Source organism: Sorex araneus, chromosome 6 (assembly GCF_027595985.1).
Source record: "Sorex araneus isolate mSorAra2 chromosome 6, mSorAra2.pri, whole genome shotgun sequence".
Classification (NCBI taxonomy): Eukaryota; Metazoa; Chordata; class Mammalia; order Eulipotyphla; family Soricidae; genus Sorex; species Sorex araneus.
The window spans coordinates 141,636,954-141,655,764 of record NC_073307.1 but is presented as its reverse complement, the minus strand read 5'-3'; the positions used below and the strand labels follow the sequence as shown (position 1 = coordinate 141,655,764).

General features: G+C 42.5%; 1 protein-coding gene across 9 annotated transcripts in view; it reads left to right on the top strand.

Moving 5' to 3' along the window:
• The window catches only part of LRRC4C (leucine rich repeat containing 4C), a 1,396,500-nt gene that overhangs the window by 1,182,113 nt on the left and 195,576 nt on the right, over positions 1-18,811 (top strand). For 4 of the 9 annotated variants that reach the window (XM_004607914.2, XM_004607915.2, XM_055143223.1 and 1 more), the window contains exon 1: positions 12,418-13,226. The exons of the other annotated variants lie outside the window; for them this stretch is intronic. The gene's annotated coding sequence lies outside the window, so the exon portion shown is untranslated. Of the gene's footprint in view, positions 1-12,417; positions 13,227-18,811 lie in introns of those variants that run through there. 9 annotated transcript variants of the gene reach the window in all.

Below are 18,811 nucleotides of genomic sequence, written 5' to 3'. Positions count from 1 at the left end.
AACATGGTTACAATATTGTTCGTGCTTATGGTTTTGACCTACATAGTTACTGCAACTCACCATCCCAAGGTGCCCAACACCTTCCACCACTGCCCTTATGTTTCTTCTAATCCACTTGTTCATCCCTTCTCACCATCTTCCCCCACCGGAAAATTTCATAACAATTCTTAACATTGCAATAACAATTTATTTTCAGAAAAATTGTTAGCTAAAATTTGTTATACAATTGTACAATTTCTCCCAATGACTTCCTTAGGCATCTAACATTCACTTTATTCAGTTTGAGACCATCACTGCAAATCATACCTTACCTCGTGATTTTTACCTACAGCAATATTTATATTTCATTTCCTTCAAAACTCAAACAGCTGCTGATGGGTTAAAAAATCTGTATAATGAATAAAAGATCCCCATTCCTTCTCATCCTGAATGTCATCTATGAATAATATTTCTTTCTATAGGCTTATTTTCCATTTGGGGAGATTCTTATATTCAAGCAATAAAGGTACTTTCATTTCCTGTAAAATATACAATAGATATTATTCTTTTGCATCTGAAGCTTCTTCCAGACAGTCATTTGCTTTCTCAAAAATGCTGTGCATGTTAGAAACCTGGACATTTAAAAATGCAGATTGTCTAACGGCATTTGAACAGGTGTTCCCAAATCGACTAGAAGTCTAGAATCACAGATGTGCTCATGCATCTTCACTGGGAAGAGAACTGAATTTTGAAACCCATGCACTTCATTTCCTGAAAACACAATAGTAATATGGTAGCGGAAACAGACTATCATTTCTTGAATCTGCAGTGCATGGCTCATGCGGGAAGAAAGTGACATTCTTTAGGAGTTGTTTAGTATCAAGTGCTGATTTAGCTAGATAAAATGCAGCTGTCTCCCCAAATTACACAACTGGATTCACACCATCTACTTATTCCTGGTGGAGTTTTAAAGATACCTTTACGGGCAATTTTCTCCTCGGTGCAAAGAATCCTAATTTAGATGGCACACACACACACAAAAAAATCCGCCCTGTAGTTTCTATTCACAAATTCCATCTTGCTTAGAAACATTTGGTGGAGGAGATTGTGTTACATGAACGTTCACATCACCATCTATACGGGATTTCAAACATCATCAGACCTAACTGATTCAGAAATGATCGCCAAACTGTCATGCAATTGTTTCTTTCACTTGGAGTCACTTTATAAAAAAAAATATCAGAGTGTCTAGTGAGTACAGAGTAAGAAAGTATCCTCCCTCAAGAAGTGTCCCTCTCCAGGTATCCTTCCTTCCCAAATCTCATTTATGATCCTTCTAGAGAGAATATCTGAAGGCTATTTTCAAAATGTTTGGACTTGCTCAGTCTCTACCTGCGAGTTCCCCCGGAGATCTCTCCGGCCCGCGGAGAGACAACAGTGGAAAGCGCTCCTAATTAGGTGGATTCTGTGAGGGTCCCGATCTGAAATAAGACTAGTGAGGTTAGTAAACAGGGGGCCCAAGACGACACATGCCGATCAAGGGCAACTTTTTTAACTGCCATGCTGGTTTTATACTTTTCTTAGCAGGGGGTTGGTACATAAGTTGTCAATCATCAGGGAAGTGTCTTCTCAGACCAAATAAGGAAAGGTTCGGGGTGTATTAGGTGGGCTTACAACATTCTTCAAGAGTAGATTGAGAAATAGTGGGGAGGGGAAGGCAAGGGTTTATCTGGCAGGAGCATCTGGCAGGAGGAAGGCACAAGGTAGAGAAAGGTATTCTACTTTAGGGCTTTATGGGGTCTCTCAGTTAACTGCCCTGGGCTACTTTTACCTCTTGAGTTTGGCTATTTCCTTTGTCAAAAGGGCACCTTTGCCTCAGGTCAAGCAAAGGTGGTAATGGAATTTCCCGGTTTGTCCAGGGTGAAGGTTTCGGGGGTCCTCTTTTGTTCAGGGTCCTGAGCAGTCCCCAACATCTACCTGGCATTCAAGCATTGTAGTATCCTCCTATCACTGCATTCGTTATTCCGTTTACATTTAGCCCTGCTAATCTTTTAGGGCCACAGATCATTTTCTTTTGGAGTATATATCACTGTCTGCCCTTTGGTTGAAGACTGGGTAATCCTGTACCTGTCAACTGTACCATAACACTCATGAAGCCTTGAACACATTTAGGTTTCTATTTGTGAGCATCTCTGTGACTGCCCTCACTCGTGGTAGCTGCTGCCTCTGCTGTTTCAACAATTTTTGTCACTTATTTCAGCTAAAATTCTAACTGTATGATATCAGCATTGTATGTAATTAACATATCTGCTATCTATGCTATTTGTGTCCCCCCAACCAGATACTCATTTATACATTAGATGGGACCATACTCAGAGGTCACAAAACAAAGGTCTCTGCTATTTACATAGTTAAAGTAATTAACATAGTTTTTTTGTCTTCAGTTTTTATTTTTCTCCCACTGAAAAAAAATTTTTTTCCCCTGAAACACTGTCCCAAGTCTACTCCTGGGTTTAGAATATGTATCCTTCATTCTTTCATCATGGATCGTTTTTGCTTTTTTTTTTCTTGTTTTAGTTGGAACTATTTTTTTTATCCTTTAGTATTTCTTCCTTTAAACACTCTACTGGTATTTTCTAATTCAGAAGATCTGGTATCAGAAAGGGGATGGGGTAGGTAAGAGAAAATAATGGCTATTGTCCACAGGGAAAGCTGAGAGTGTCTCCTTTGGGTGAAATGGCAGACATCTGGGCCAAGGAGAGACAGCTGAATATTAAAGGACATATCACACATATCTGAACATATGTGGACTGGGACAATGGGGCAACGGAGCAGTTAGCAAGAATGTCTATAATACTTGGTGTATCATGGGAGAATAAATACATCTTTTTTTTTAAATATCTTATTTACTTTATTTATTTATTTATTTATTTTTGCTTTTTTGGGTCACACCTGGCGATGCACAGGGGTTACTCCTGGCTCTGCACTCAGGAATTACCCCTGGCGGTGCTCAGGGGACCATATGGGATGCTGGGATTGCTATCTCTCCAGCCCCGAGAATAAATACATCTTTGAGAAAAGAAAGCAAACTAACCCTTTACCCAGGGAACTTTCTCTCCTATAAAATATAGGGATTTCTACCGATGCTTATTATTATTAATTTTTAATTTTATTGAATCATCATGAGATAGTTACAAGCTTTCATGATGTGGGGAATATTGTCTGCCACAGATGGTTATTATTCATAAGGGATGGAATGGTGATTGAATGACTTATTCATCCTGAGTCATCCTTTGTTCTCATTTTCTTTTGTCATGGAACTTTCTTGGGTTTGTTTTGGGGGACACTCCTGGGTGCTTAGGGGCTAACTCCCCTTCACCCTGCTTCTCAGGGTCACTGTCTGAGGTTCACTGAGAAACAGGGGACCAGAGATTGAATCTGGGTCATTCAGGCAAAGCCCGTGCCCAACTCTTGCCCTTGTCTTGTAACTTTATAGTGGCCTGCTTTTGTTCTTTAGATTTGGGGGGACACTTGTCCTGTTATTTGTGGAGTTTGGGGGGCCTTCATCAGCAGTATTCAGGAGCCATAAGTGCCATATCTGGCAAAGCTCAAGGGAGTCATACAGTGCCAAAGAAAACAGACCAGATTATTTGATTTACACAAAAACTTGAAACAGCTCCCTTATCTTTCTGCCTGCTGTCTTAGACTCCGTAAGAAATTTGTTTGGACAATACTAAAGAAAGAAAGGAGAAACATAGGTTAGAAGTGAGAGCTGTCAGGGATTCTGACTGGTCCAGGAGAGCTAACAGATAAGGTAATTGAGCCACTTAAAACAATCCCTGACTAACATTTAGAGTCATGAGAAATATAAATGATTGCCATTTTCAGCTATTAAGGTGGTGGGGTTTTATTACATAGCAATCACTGACATAGGAGTTATGCCCCTCTAAATAAATCATTTTATTAGTTGAAATATTTTTTTTAGTTTCTATTTAGTAATTATAAAAAACCTCTCTTCTGTGAATGGCTCAGTGGAAAAAATAATTACCAATATTTCTTCTTAAGGGCATAATGTTAAGTGAAATAAGTCAGAGACAGAAGGATACATGTTGGATAATCTCATCTATGGTATGTAGAGAGAGAAAATAAGAAAACAGTATCAAATGATGACAGACCCTTGACTTTTGATTACAAAACTGGTAACTACAACAACAGAAGTGGATGATAGTGGGTACATGGGTGGAGGCGAGAAAGTTATGGATTAGAAGAGACTGAAGGGCAGTAAGGAGGATCTTTGGTACCTTACAAGTAGTGAAGATGAAGTTACTTTTTACATCTAAACAATAGACTATTGTAACCAAATTCCTAAATTCCAACAAAAAACAAAACCAAAGGCATTTCCTAATGACATAACTCATTTAATGATGCACAAGGTATTAGAAATATAAAAGACACTCTAATGCAATCACTATTTAAGGATGAACAGAATCATGAGAAAATCACTATAATGCTTTCTGCACAAAGTAAGCCAACTGGGGCTGGAGCGATAGCACAGCGGGTAGGGCGTTTGCCTTGCACGCAGCCGACCCAGGTCCGATTCCCAGCATCCCATATGATCCCCTGAGCACTGCCAGGGGTGATTCCTGAGAGTAGAGCCAGGAGTGACCCCTGTGCATTGCTGGGTGTGACCCAAAAAGTAAAAAAAAAAAAAAGTAAGCCAACTGAAAAAGCATACCTCTGTCTCTTTCTAGCTGGGTGCCTTTACCTCAAATCTCAACTTCATTGTTCTTCTTTATTAAAATGGGGTGTAGGCTGGAGAGATAGTACAGTCAGTAAGGCTCTTGCCTTGCAGGTCACTGACCCCAGTTGGATCCATATGGTCCCCTGGTGATTCCTGAGTGCAGAGCCAAGAGTAACCCCTGAGTATAGCCTTGTGTGGACCTAAAATTTTTAAAAAGGAAAAAAAACAAAAAAGAAGCAAAGAAAAGCAAACAACAAAAAACAAAACAAAACAAAAAAACCAAAACAATGTGCTACTTGTACTTACTTCATAAAGTTGTCGGGAGAGTTGCATGATCAGTCATCGGTAACACATTTAGAGCTATCCTTGGCACTCGTGAGCTGTTATTCAATATGCGTTATTATTAATTTTGTAAATATGAGAACCCAGAAGTTAAACTATTTTGAATGGAAATGGGGAAGGGTGATACTACCTGGCAGGCATTCTCAGAGGGTGATACTTTAAAAACAAAATTTAAACACAGGTTTAGTGCGATGGCTCAAAGGGCTGTGCACGTGTTCAGTGAAGGAGGCCCCAGTTCTATCGCCTGCACTTCGTACCCCACTCCAGCACCTTAACAGATGCCGCCTCGTGGCCCCAAGAGCACGTCATTGTCAGTGTGCCCTCCTCTCACACACACCTACCCTCTACCCCCCCTCCAAAAAAAACCCAAAGATCAAGCAGTAATATGCAAGTTTATTTGGATTTCAATATCTTCACCTATACCCCAAGGACTGAAAAAGACCATTAGGATACTTTCTAGTTCTAAACTACAACGCTCTTGGGATGGTACAAAGCCTGACAATCAAACTTTATAGATTTGGAATCTACTTGGTTCCATGAAATAATTCATACATTAGGCACCATCCCAACTCTCAAGCAGAAAGGCACCACTTGAGCGTGTGCAACATGAACGGGATTTATAGCCAGAAAGTGTGTGGAGGGTGGATTGTAACAAGACAAGAATGATCATTTCAGGCAGTCACCTTCTCTCAGGTTGGGCGCAACTGGTGGTGGGGTAGGGGTTAGAGGACTAGCGCGGAGTGGAAAACTCCAGGGACAGAGAAATAGAGCAGGAAGTAAGGCACTTCATGCAGCCAAGCCCGGTTTGAATCTTCAGCACTGCATATGGTCCCTCTAACACTGCCAGGATTCACTCTGTGAGCACAGAGCCCACATATTGCCAAGTGTAACCCACCACGTCCTGTCTGTCCCCCCCATCTTAACCCTCCCCCCAAAAGAAAGAAAACTCGAAATCAATATGTTTAGAACTTTTGTGAGACATAAAACTGCAGTTAGGTTAGTTATTACATCTTTGCGGGATCGCCCTTAACTCCGTTCCTCATTATGAGATCTTTTCTTTTTATTTGTTCTTTTTTTCCCTTCCTCTTCTTATTTGCCCCTTTGTTTCCCTCCCTCCTGCCCTTCCTCCCTCCCTCTTGCCCTTCTTCCTTCCTTCCTTCCTTCCTTCCTTCCTTCCTTCCTTCCTTCCTTCCTTCCTTCCTTCCTTCCTTCCTTCCTTCTTTCCTTTCCTATTTTCTTTTTAACATCTCACACCACTTTTAGTAAAATCCCAATAAATTTCTCCCTACCATTCTAGGTTCTTGGCTGAGATTTATCTCATAAAAAAAAAAAGACAAATCAAAATAAAACAAATGGAAATGTAATAAGACATATACTCCTGTATGCATGAGAGATAGCTAGGTAAATGTAATAATTCCCTGAAATGGCTCAAGCTACCACCTTAAGTACCATCTGCAGCTCAAGATGAAATGTTTTAAGGAGAGGGCGGAAAACTTGGTAAGCAAAGCACAGTAAAACACATTAGCACTGTCGTCCCATTGTTCATTGAGTTGCTGGAGTGGGCACCAGTAATGTCTCCAGTGTGAGACTTGTTGTTACGGTTTTTGGCATATCGAATACTCATTAAAGCTATTTTTTTTGGGGGGTGTAATAGTTATAATAAGTTTCTGTTAATTTTGACAACTTTGATGAGGTCAAAATATCTACTTTCTGATAGAAGGATAAATCAACACAAAAGAATTCCCTTAGAATTCATATATACCTCCTTGTACAATATTAAATCAATTTAAAAATATTTAATCTTTTAAAAGGCTAACCAACCTCTTTTCATAGCTCTTCCTATGTCAGCTGTTTCTTTAAGAATAGCCTAAAATAAACCTTAGGCATTATGGAATATTTTGTGGTAGCAAAGTCTAGTCCCTAGTCCCCTTCAGCACTAAATATCACATTTTTCACTAATGTCACTATAAATTAGTTGGTCTATAGACATTAGTTCATATGTCATTGTGTAGGACTATTGAAAGCTTGAGAAAATTATCCAATATGATTCACTGTGCCAGAAGAGTATTAGAAATGAAGGGGAGTAACTCTTCCCAGAATGTACAGGGCACTTAATCCTGTGCAAGGTCCGGAGTAGGAATTCTTCCTTGTCTTTCTGGAAAGAAAGTCTGAAATTTGTAAAATTCACTGTATCACTGTCATCCTGTTGCTCATCAATTTGCTGGAGCAGGCACCAGTAACGTCTCCATTGTGAGACTTGTTGTTACTGTTTTTGGCATATCAAATACACCATGGGTAGCTTGCCAGATTCTGCCATGTGGGTGGGATACTCTCAGTAGCTTGCCGGGCTCTTTGAGAGGGGCAGAGGAACTGAACCCAGGTCAGCCTCATGCAAGACAAACACCCTACCCATTGTGCTCTAGCCCTAATTTGTAAAATTACCAATTTTAAAAAAAAATAAAATGAAAATCTGTAAAAAACAGATTAGCTATCCCTGAAGAATTTGTACCTTGGGATTGTATTTTGCCTTGAATCAACTTCTATGAGAATTTGTAGGTGAGGTTTCTTGATAAGTTGAGGGCCAAATCAAGTTCTCTGATCATCTCACTGTTATTTTTTGGGGGGATGAGGAGCTGTACGCAGTACTTGGGGGCTCTGATGGCCACTCCCAATAGTACTTAGGGTTCAATGTGATGCTGAGATCAAAGTAGACCCTCTGCATGGTGTGCACGCACTTCAGGCCTTAGAACCCTTTCCCTGGCCTTGTTATCTGATTTGAATATTATTCATCCTGTCCATGCTTGGAAATGGAAGGAAAGTGGGACAAGCTAACAGACACCTTGCTCTTTGGACAAATATTTCCTTTAATAAAGAGTTTAAGAGGAAGTGCTTTTCCTCTACAACAAGAAATTTTCTTGAGTACGTACTTTGTCATCATTGATTTCACGTTCTACTGAACTTTCTAGAAAGAGCACTTTCTAGAGCATTTTCTACTGAAAAAACATTGATATTTATGTTATTATTTATTTTTTGTATGTTATTGCTTTTTGGGTCATACCTGGCAATGCTCAGGGTTTATTACTCCTGACTCTGGGGCCGGAGCGATAGCACAGTGGGTAGGGCGTTTGCCTTGCACGCGGCCGACCCGGGTTCGATCCCTGGCATCCCATATGGTCCCCCAAGCACTGCCAGGAGTAATTCCTGAGTGCAAAGCCAGGAGTAACCCCTGAGCATCGCTGGGTGTGACCCAAAAAGCAAAAAAGCAAAAAAAAAAAAAAAAACTATTACTCCTGACTCTGCATTCAGGAATTACTCCTTAATATGGTGCTTGGAGGACCATATGGTATGCCAGGGATCAAACCTGGGTCAGCTGCATGCAAGGCAAATGCCTTACCCACTGTACTATTGCTCCGGCCCCTATGCCATAATTTTATTTTTTTATCTATTTTATTTTTTCCCTATGCCATTATTTAATAATAATTTGTACATGTATTTTTGTGACAGTAATCTGATTCCTTAGTTAATAGCTATTCTCATTGCATTGTGTCGTTTTGTAACAAACATGGAAAAGGGTGGCAATTTATTCAGCCACAGAATTAGAGCTCCCTTCTGATATTTAGCGCTGCTCATGACAGCCTGAAACACATGAAACTGGAATGATTAGAGTTAAGAGGATCTCGGGTTCAAAACGTAGGTATGTCTCTCACCAATGATATGCTCTTAAAACTTATTTTCCAAAGCTTATTTTTTTCATTTTCATTTTTAACACAGTTTATATGAGAAGCCAATAAAAGAGTATACCATCGGTATTGTCCAGGTAATGCTGGTTGAGTTTGAATCGATAATAAGTCAGATGACAAACTCAAGGTCATCATAGTGTGCATGCGTAACTAATAAAGGAAAGGAAATTATAGTTCCTAGAGGTGAAGGCAAACAAGCATTGCAGCCTTTTGGTTTTCCCTTTTGCCTAAGTAGCAATGACCCTTTCTTGCAGCTTTGTGTGATAGATTAATTCATTCTGAAAGCCTTTAAAGATGTTTGGTAGGTGGCTAATTATCAGCTTTGAAAAACAAATCATTGGCCTTTCCCTGGCTGTCAAAGTCCCTAAACTTTCTTTCCCCCATTATTTTGAATGATTTCTGGCTTACTTTAGATCTAAACTATTCTTTGAAGCCATCAAGAGCAGCTGGTGAAAGTACTTTCTAGTGGTTTATTGGTTGATAAACTGTAATTGACATATAAGGGTAAGCACTTCCAAAGGAATATTAAAGTTAGTCAATGGCCCACTAGTGTTTTAGATCAATCAATACGGCATTCATTTAAAAACAGAAGCAATGCCATTCCCCCTCAGTGAATTCCCATTTTGATACAATTAATAACTATGTCTAAGGTCTCCAAAGACTGGACACATTATAATAAATCACATTCCATATGAATAGAATGGCTTATCCCTTTGCAGATTTTGACACCTGAAATATGTGTTATGGTTAAATAGTAGCCTAAGAGATGTAGGGATGTATTTTTTTTTCCTTTTAACTTTAAAAAAGGAGACATTTATGTGCTATAAAGGTAATTCTAAAAGGGAATATTTGGTGTGAAATTGGGCATGTGTCTGATATTTTCTCAGTAAAATTCGCAACTTCTTTTGGTCGAATGCCACTTCTCATTACAGTTTCTTCGATTTAAAACTTTTAAAGTCAGGTACACATTCTGATCTCTCAAAACTAATGGAAATAAACATAAATATCACCCATTATGAAGCTTGAATCAGAGAACCATTTGTCTCTGTCCTCCAGCATGAACACTTTTAAATTTAAATCATCATCTCTCATTCTTCCTGTCTCAAAGTCACGCGTACCTGAGTGACATACAAGAAATAACTACAGCTTCTGGTCACTACGTAATGCCTTGTGACACTCATTTTAAGGGCCTCAAGGTAAACCTAAAATGGAGAAAGAGAGTCAGGCAGATCCAGTCATATTAAAATCACTCCCGTTATTTCCCTTCATCCTTCTAAGGAGGCACAGCGAAGCTGAAACGTGGCCCCCTCTACCCCAACAGGAGTTTGATGGGGAAAAAAAAAACCCATTCGGGAGCAAGGGATGTTAGAATTGAGTTGTCAAGCTGTCCTGGATGTCTTGTACACACTGAACAGGCCAATTTACTGCAACACTGCCTAGGCTGAAGGCTCCTATCTCTGCTTTACAGCGATTTTTCCTGGTGAGATTATCCTGCTGGACCACAAGCGCCCTCCCTAGCAGCTGTTTGAGCCACTGCGAGAGTCTTTTCTCATCGACCCCTTCCTGGGTAATAACGGTGCCCGCGTTCATCCTGACCTTGTGACCAGCCTGCTTGCTGGGCTAAGGCACGACCCCCTTCACCTGGCACTCAGAAAGAAAGCAACTGATAGAGTGGGTGACATTTCAGCAGGGATTCCAGCTCCCTGTCTTTCCCTCGGGAGCTCAAAGGCCTCGCTTTGCAGGACGCAAATGGGCAGGGCGTTTAGGGAAAAGAAAAGAAAAAAAAAGGGGGTTGGGTGGGGGCGGGAAATGACAACTTCTCCTCTCCCCCCCACCCCCCCCCCCCCACACACACACAGTCACCACACACACCTCTGAGTTCCTTCGCCTCTTACTCACCTCCCGGCGTGGGGGCGGGCTGGGAAACGCTGCTGTGCCCACGGAGCCCTCCAGGTGGCAGCAGCGTCACACCGCAGAGGCGCCGGCGCCCGTTTTTTTCCCCGACTTCAAGCGTTAATGCAATTGACCAATCAGTGCTAAGATGATGGGAGGTAATTGGGTAATTGTATTTTACTGATCACAAGCAGAGAAAGGGAAAAGGGAAGGGGGAAGAAGGGGAGGGGGGTGAAAAGAGGGGCAGAGGAAAAGCCAGGGGACTGCAGTCTGAGAAAAAAGATTGGTGGGGGGCGCGGGGGGCGGGGGCGCAACTACTAGGACCCTTGACCGTGGCCGTGGGGTGGCGAGAACGCCTTGAGACTGGCAGGACCCGCCGCGGGCACCGGGAGCGCATCTGTTTCTCGCGTCCGGGGAGGGAGGGGGAGCGAGGGGAGAAGAAGGGGTGCCGAGGGAGGAAGAGGAGAGAGAGAGAGAGAGAGAGTTGCAGCCCGGGTGCAGGGCGGGGGAGCGGCCGGCCCGGGAGCCGCGAGCCCGGCCGGCGGCGCTGAGCACGGCGCGGAGGAGCAGGTGCGCTCCGGAGGACGCTGCTCCCCGCGGGGGACCCGGCGGCGGCGTCGCGACGGTCTGCGCGCCGGAGGAACCAACTTGTGGCTACCCACCCCCCCCCACCCCCTCCAACTCCCCTTCATCCCCGCCGCAGCTGGAAATGAGATCAAAGCTGCAGTTTCCTTCCAGAAGGATGCGAGGAGCCAGCGATTAGGAATTTTTTTTTTAATCTTTTTTTTTCTTTTTAAAATTTTTTTCTTCCTTCTTCTCCCTTTTTCTATCTCCTTCGCTCCATCACCTATTTTTTTTTTCTTTTTGCCTTCCCTGATCCATTGCTGATTATTTTCAAATTTGGCGACCACCCCCGTGGGCCCGCCCTCCATCTCCTCTTCCTATAGCTTCGGCCTCCCCCGCCCCCTTGGAAATTAAAAAAAAAAAGAAAGAAAGAAAAAGGAAAAAAGAAAAAAAAAAAAGCCCCATTTGAACTTCTTCTTCCGCCGCGGCGCCCCCGGATCCTTGGCCCGCCCGCCGATGGAGGAGGAGATGGGTACCCGGGGGCTGGCACGGGCCACCGGCGAGGGACCGCGTCACGCGTCTCCCCCGTGATTCCCGGCTCCGATCGCCGAGTTCGGCAGCACCTGGAGGATCCCGACCGACCCGGGGCCGGGTTGGGGGCGGGGACAGAGGCCAGGAAAGCCACCCCCCTCCGCCCCCCGCAAAAGCCCGAGGAAGCAGAAGAGGACGAGAAAAAAAAAGAGAGAGAGAGAGAAAGAGAGAGGAAAAGTAACGGGTGTGTGTGTGTGTCGGGGGGTGGAATGGGTTTCTTCTTGACAGCTGATGGAGCCTTGAAATTTTCCTCCCCTACCTCCGCCCCCGCGCCCGCCCCCCGTCCACCCCGCACTCCGTTTAACGTGAGATTATGAAATTGCAGAGGCGGTGGAGGGAAGGAGTCGGGAGCTAACTGGGAGTTCGGAGGGAGAAGGGGAAGGTGGCTGAAATCAAAAAATCCAATTGCGCACTGGGTTGTGATGAGAAATCTAATCAGATCTTTGGAGAAGGGGCCGGCTGGAAGGGTGGCGAGTGGGGGGAGTTGATCCCCCCAATTCCTCGAGGGGGGGAGGTGGTGGTGGAGGAGGAGGAGGAGGAGGAGGAGGTGGAGGAGGAGACTGGGGAGAAAGAATCGACGATGTAAAAGGAGACTTTTTTTTTTTTTTTGGCTGGGGGGAGGGTGGCGGTGGCGGTTGGGTGCCTTGCAAAAATGAAGGATGCAGGACGCAGCTCCCTCTGGGGAGCGAACGCAGTGGATAAACTGATCGTGAGAAAGAAGAAGGAAGCTTTTTCTTGGGAGAGCTGGATCTTAACACGAATGTGTAGATGTGCACACAGGGAACATTGAGAAATGAAATAAACCCGTGGCGGACCCGCGGGGGTTGGTGTGTTCTGACATCAATAAATAATCCTAAAACAGCTGCCCCTTTCCCTAAAAAAAAAAATAAATAAAAAACAAAAAAAAAGGATGCTTGGAGGAGAAGAAGAAGCGAGGATCCGCGAAGGAAAAGTGTGCTCCTTTTTCTCTAAAACCGAGCAACTAAGACCAGGATCTATTTTTGGAATGAAAAGTTTGGGGCTTTTTTTACAAAAAAAGTAAAGACCTGAGATGGTGGTGTTTTCTTTTCTTTTCGAATTTCCCACAAGAAGAGAGGAAATTAATAATACATCCTTAAAGAAATATCGGAGAGGAAAAGTTGACCGCGGCAGAAAGAGGCATTGATTGGGGCAGAGAAAACAGCAGAGCCCCGCTGGATGTGTGCCTATGTTGACTAAAATTGACGGATAATTGCGGTGGGATTTTTCTTCATCAACCTCTTTTTTCTCTCCTCTTCTCGTCTTTCTTTTTTTGGTGTCAAGATCTTGCGTTTTTTTGCTAGTTCTTAACCACCTGGATTTCCACCTGGATGTTGCTGTCAGCAGTCTGAAATACAGTGAGTGCCCCTTATTTTCTTATTTGTTGGTGAAGAAAATGTCCATGAACTGTCTCTGGGTTCCCCTCCTCCCTGGTTAGTGCGATTTTTTAAAACCCCAAGCTGTTGGGGTTGGGGGGGGGGGAGGCAGAAAATTAGGAAGATGAGATGGCCCACGCATTTGCTCCCTCAGGCAGTGCACCCTGAGAAGGCGCTTTTGCTGTGATGCAGGTTGTCAGCATCCTGTGCAAATGTCTTTGCAAATGTTCACCAGGGGGTAAAAAAAAAAGAAAAGAAAAGAAAAAAATCTCCCCCAAGAAAGCCGCTGCAGTGTAGGGTGCTTGTGGTCTCTGATTGACACTCCAGAATGCATGGAAGTTGGTTGGCAGCTCAAGAGTTGGGTACACAAACGCTTCACCGTTGGAAAGCAAAGGCACCCACTGTAAATTTCATTATCTAACCTGACGCTGCAGAGCAACAGAATATATTCAGATAAAAATAGGGAAAAAATCAACCCAGCAGAGCCAGGATGGCTTCTGGCGGGTGGGTGAAGGAAGGGGGGTGATGGTTGGGAGGAAGTGGCAGAGGGAAGTAGCTGCACTTTGCTCCTGCTCTCCAATACACATGCTCAAAGGTGATCCCGGATTTCCTAGATTCGCACCCGGACTGAAAGGAGAGGAGAACCCACTTCCCTTCAGCCCCACCTACCTCCCTAGCACCCCACTTCTTAGTCAGGACGAGGTTGCATTTAGATTAAAGGTGGCTAGGGTTGTTTGCTTAGGTCATGCCAGAAACCTCTCTAACGCCACTCATGCGGGTCCTGTGATGAAGAGAGAATCCAGTTGCTCACCTGGTAACTTAGATAAAGGGGCTAGAGAAGGCACCAGCATTGTGCCCTGGGGCATCTTTGCCATGAGAGGGGAAGTTAGAGAAGACTGGAAAGGCTCAGAGGACCCCCTGGCTCCTGAGATCACTCCTCTTTCCATCTTTCTTCCTTCTTTCGTCTCACTGGCCTGTTTAATGGGTTTTGTTTGTTTTTCAACAGAACTCTCCTTCACCCTTCTCTCTATTCCTCTCTGGGGCCTCCTATCAGAATCATAGACTCATAGAACTTTAGAGCCAGAAGACTCCTCAGAGATCTGCCAATAAATACAGGAACCGAGGCCTGGAGAAGCTCTAACTCTTTGGATAATAGCCAAGCTCTAAAAGACAGGTGACTCACACGAGTCTCAGGAAAGCAGATCAAAGTCAGTTTGACATGCAGGCTGGACAGGGATCAACTGTTCATGCCCTGGTCACTTGTGTCCCCATTTCTTTTTTTTTTTTTTTAAGCTTAGAAGGGTCAAAGGAAGCGACCTATCCCGAGTGCTTGAAATAAAAATACCATACCAGGTCTGCATGGTCTGTCCAGATGCTACACTCATATCCATCCCGTTTTAGTCTTATTAAAAAAAACAAAACAAAACTAGAGAGCCTAGATAACTCTGCCCTTAATATTATTTAAAAATAATAAGATCTGTGACTATGGCATACCTCAAAGGGCCTGATGAGCGGCTGTCCCCTGGGTCTGTCCCTTGCTTAGCGATGGGCGGATTTAATCCAGTGAGTAGTGGCCCCTGGAGAGTCATTAAAGAAGCGTGGAGTTAGATTTATATTAGAGAGGTGATAATAGAAACCAGAAACACGCTGCTAAAAGCATGTGGGTCTGTTCTTTCGCTCCCATCATCTATTCTTATCCTTTTCATTACTCCTTAACTAAACTAGCCTACAGCTGAGCACTTCTCTAATTTATTTTGCTGGGCACATGTTTCCTGTTGGGACCCAGTTCAGGCAGTAAATTCACCAGCCTATGAAAATCATCGTACAGGGCATCCCCCCTGTCTCCCCCGCCCTGCCCCCAGGAGCACCTAGTAAGCGTCTGGATTTCTTCTCAGTCTCTGCATGTTCTTTTCTTTGCTGGTTTTGCTTCCCTTTCCTTAAGTCCAGTTAAGTCACCACTTACATCACATATTGACTCAAGTTAGATTTAGTTGGGATTTAGCACCAGTGATAGCACCAACAAACAACAACGCAGCAGCGGGAAAGGGAGGGCAGGCTATGTCCTCCCAGAGGGTTTGACTGCCTACTCATACTAATTCCAACTTAGGACTTTGCATGGGCATCCCCCAGCCAGGCGTGGAACTTGGCTCTGTCAATCCATGGAGAATCTTCCCCGCCCTTTTCCCCTTTTCTGTCATGACACCAAAATATCTTCACGGCTACTTTTCTTGGACCTCAGAGGGCCTGACGCTCCTGTCTGTTGCCATGCTGTGTTCAGTACCCTCCACACTTAGAAACTTTTCTTAAGAGAGAGAAGAAAAGAAGTGGGAAGGGGAGGGAGTGAGGAGAGATGGAGAAATGGGGAGATGTTAAAATTGTGGGATATGTTAAGAGGGTGCCATCCCACCCATCCACCTCCACTTCCCTGAAACGTGTCCTGCAGATCTGGGGGTGAAAGGCATCTCAGGATGACAGTATTTTCCTAGCTGGTGAATCACTTCACTCTCACTGCTATGAGAGATTCTTTGCTCAGTTTGAGGCTTAGTGCCATGGGTTTAGTCGAGTTGGCCCTGCTTTTCTTCATAGACTGATGATAATTTAATGGTCATGGTAGACCAGGATATTTACCTTGTGAGTTTATTTCTGAGGCAGAGTCAGTGACTTTATGAGTAGATAATTGGATGCTGAGATTTGGACTAAGACCACAGGTCCAGAACATGGCTGCTTTAGATACATTTCCAAGCTAATCTTTTCGAATAACTTCCTTTTTTAAAAAATGGAATGGCAATGCCTTTGTGGAAAATGGCTTTAATTTTCCTGGCTCTCAATTTTCTTATCTGTGGGTTGCAAAGATAATATCTAATGCATTGAATTATTCTGACTTAAAAGCCTTGTTATTCACAGTCCCAATATTAATTCACCTCTAAGGATGGTTGTTCAGTGTGATTATTCTTGGATTGATTTGGATTATCTTCCTGGGAATATATACAGGCTGCTGCACAACGTCAACAGTTCTAGTGCCTTCAGTTGAGAATTAGGGAATGTGCAACTGAGCTTAGGGTAGTGGTCACATACTTTCTTTTAGTTTGAGTGCAATAAATTAACTGCAGATATTTTTATATGAAATGCTACCTCAAAATACATACTGACGAATATAATCTTTCTCCTGAAACTGTAGAAAATAAATCTCAACCAAAATACTAAGCAATGAAATTCTAGGGAGAAAATTATGCTATTCTATTGCTTGTAATTTTGTTCTAATAGTTGCATAAGATAGCTCTTGTATGTTACAGCACAGTTTTAACTTCCTAGTCCATTATATCTGGGATGAACAAAATATGGATGGATTTGTAGACAATTACCTGATTAAATTAGATTGTCTAAAATTCCCATTACTAATTCACAGGTTGACAGTTTGGATTAACAATCTTTCTGGTCATAATATATTTTGTGTTTGTAAAGCATCTTCATTCATGACAAAATGAAGAGATGAGGAAATATATGGGATCAGAGAATTTTATGTTGGACACATGCATTTTACTGTTGGCAGGTGCAACTCTTCCAACCATAACTTGTCGGTGGTTTTCTGAGGCAGTTAGTCCTAGTTATGGCTCATAATTTCATTCTCTGCAACAGCAGCCCTATGTTATGTCCATTTTCTCAATATGCTTCCAGAGATGTATTCTCCTTTTAAGGGGAATAGTTTTTTTTCCTGTTTTTTTTTTTTCCCTCCCAGTGCTAGGATTGAACATGGATCTTATGCACAGGAAGAGCAAAGCACGTGCTTTTACCACAAACTCAGCTCAGAGTTCTTCAGTTTTAGTTAAATAGGGATTCTTGACCTCGTATCCGTGGACAATAACAGGATAGTCATGAGGAGTTGTCCTCTGGATTTTTACCTTTTTTTTTTTTTTAACCAAGGCAACAATTTGAAACCCATTTGGATTTTGGAAGCACATCCTAAAACTAACCTTTTTGCAGATTGTAAAGTAGAGAAAAGGAATATCTATTGAAGGAGTGACCTATAAGGGATCATCTATCCTTATCTTTTGTGAATTTTATGTTGCCATGTGCTTTATAAACACGACTGTAATTCCAGTAAACTGGGACTCTTGTCATTTTAAGTGAATTTGAACACTCAGCTTTCTTTTGGGTCACATGTATAGCTTGTGCCAGTTCACTTCCCTGGGCTTGTTTGCTTCTCCGTGAAACAGAGGTAACAGCAACCACATGGAACTGGCTGTTATGAAGAAGAATCAGATCCTAGCCGTCATGCACGTCAGGCATGACATAAATGGACATTTAAGTTGGGTGTCGTGGATTGTAATTTAGGTAATTCAATGTGCAAAAACCAGATAGGTCTTGTTTGAGGGAAGTTGTTCTTGTTGTTATGGATTTATTTTATATGAAAAAGGAGAAATAAACAGACAAGATTAAAGTTAGAACAATGCAAACAGATATAACCATTTTTAGTAGTGTTCCATACTTTTAAGACAGTTTTGGAAAGAAGTTAGCAAATGCCATTCCCTCAGGGAACAATGAGATCTACTCTGTGAGTTGTAGAATATAGCTACTGCATTCATATAAACCTTCTTTAGATTGTCAAATATTTTATAATGTGGGCATAAAATATTGATTTATAACTGGTATCATGGGAGATTCTCCAAGGAGCTTGAGTGCCTTTATTTTCCTCAAAGGATTTTGTTTCTCTGGACAAATAGAAATTTAACCATTGAAATTCAGTTGGTCTGTATTTGTGTGTATGTGGTGTGTGTGTGTGTGTGTGTGTGTGTGTGTGTGTGTGTGTGTGTGTGGTTGAAACAAGCATTATGCTTGTAACCTTCTCTGGGGCTCTTTTATTTGTTCTTTGGCCTTTCCCCAGGACCTTAAAAGAGAGTCTGACAAATAGTGTGCATGAAGTATATATTTCTTCAATTGATATTTCTTTCAAAGGTCTCAAATACATAGCAAGTATATTGATGATGAAATCTACTTGTATAAGGGTATGTGAGATGTAAATATGCTTGCATAGATATTATGCACCATTGAGTGACTTGCTTATGCTGGAAAGAAACGGTTCTGAAAGTTTGATGATGCGGTGTGTTTTTCTTATTTTTAATTGTTGATATGACCAAATAGTTTGTTTGGGTCACTCCATATCTCTTTGGTCAATCAGATATTCTCTTCTGTCACCTAGAGGTGAAAACCAAGGATCCTTCAAGCATGATGGTTTGGGGATTCTGAATTCAAAATAACATGAAAATCCACGACACCTGATCTCAGGGCAGTAATTGTTAAAATGAGGAGAACAGCACAGCGTTCAATCCTGAAAGATGGAATCATTATTACAGTGGCAGATATGTTGGATAAAAACTGCTAGAAGATTTGTAAGGGAAGTAGAATTGCATTTAGAGTAGATAAGTATTGAATTCCAGAAACTTTATTTTACCGTCCATTAGCTAGCAGGATGAGGAGGGTCCTAAGTAGACCACTAAACTAGACTTTGCCTTATTTTTCTCCACAATAGAAATGGAGATCATTTTCCTTGCAGTTATTTTTGGAGTATT